This window comes from Carlito syrichta, unplaced genomic scaffold, assembly GCF_000164805.1.
Source record: "Carlito syrichta isolate Samal-C Ts95f unplaced genomic scaffold, Tarsius_syrichta-2.0.1 Scaffold273273, whole genome shotgun sequence".
Classification (NCBI taxonomy): Eukaryota; Metazoa; Chordata; class Mammalia; order Primates; family Tarsiidae; genus Carlito; species Carlito syrichta.
The window spans coordinates 216,660-218,213 of NW_007217369.1; positions in this window are offsets into that span (position 1 = coordinate 216,660).

Genomic DNA, 1,554 nt, shown 5'->3' on the forward strand with positions numbered 1-1,554 from the left:
CGCGCGTGCGCGCTGCTGGGAACCGGCCGGGGTGCCGGGTCCGACGTAAGGCGCGCGGGCTGGGCGTGCGCGGGCTCGCGGGAAGGCGGGAAGGCGGGAAGGGCGGCGATGGGTCGCACCGCCTCGGGGCTCCGGGCGAGGGCCGCAACGCCCATTTCGGTAGAGGTGCAAGCGGGGGCGTGGGAAAAGGCCTCCCCTGGCGATCACCTGCATCCAGTTATCCGAGTTCTACCTCGCTACGATTCAGGGGCGATGTTGGGTTTCGTGTGGTTTTTTTTTTTTTTTTTTCGAAGTACCGCAGAACCTGATTGAGCAGGAGGTGGAGAGGAGGACAAGAATAGGGGTGAAGGATTAGACTGGAGAAGACTTTGAACTAGAGACCGTAGTGATCACGGTGCCCTGGGCTTGTGTGATCCTTAGAGGCAGAGGGCTGAGAGTCATGCCCTCCCCCAAGAGATGTGGAGCTGTCCGAGAGAGACATCCTGTGCCCTTTGAGTCAGGACCTCTGGAAATGTTAGTCCTTCCTCAGACCCAGCACTGACCCACATACTCGCCTTTCCTCAATTCAGTTTCATACGTCTCGACATACGTTTGAAAAAGAATGTGTTAAGGATTTGTTAATTTCTTTAAAGTTCATTTGGGCCTCTACTGTATGCCCAGCCTGCACCAGAGTATGGGGTGGATATGAGCGTAGCAGTCATGGGACCTGTCTACAGGGTTCAGTGCACCTTCTTAAAACTCTTTACCGTTAGTCCCACCTCCCTTCCCCTCCCTCCCCCCCATAGTTTCCCACCACTGTCAATCCTTTTCTTATAGTATTACGATAGATGTTCAAGGTCCACTATATGAATGAGAACATGTGATACTCAGATCTTTGTTTCTGTGAGATGTCACTCAGTATTATAGACTCTAGTTCCATCCAGGTTGCTGCAAAATTCATGATTTTGTTCTTTTTTATGGCTGCATAGTATTCCGTCGTTTATATGTACCACATTTTTTTAATCCAGTCCTCTTTTGATGGATAGCGTGGTTGGTTCCAGGTTCTTGCTATTGTGAACAATGCTGCCATAACCATTCGTGTGCAGGTATCTTTTTGATAGGGTGATTTGAGTTCTTCAGGGTATATTCCCATTAGGGGGATTACAGGGTCATATGGGAGGTCAAAAAGTAAAACAGAGACTAGAGACTGGGAAGCGTAGAGGGAAGGGAGAGAGAGGGAAAATTTGTTAAGGATACAAAATTATAACTAGATAGGAAAAATAAATTCTACTGTTCTATACCACTGTACGATGACTATATTTAGCAATAATATGTAGTTTCAAATAACTAGAAAGAGGATATTAAATATTCCCAATACAAAGAAATGATAAAAGTTTGAGATGATGAATATGCTAATTACTCTAATCTGATCCCTATGCATTATATTGAAACATCACTATGTAATGTATGAATATATACAATTATTTGTCAATTAAAAATAAACAAATATTTTTAAATTAAAAAAAAAAAACTCTTTGCCCTCTGCTGTAGAACAAACCCTAGGATTTTTTCTTT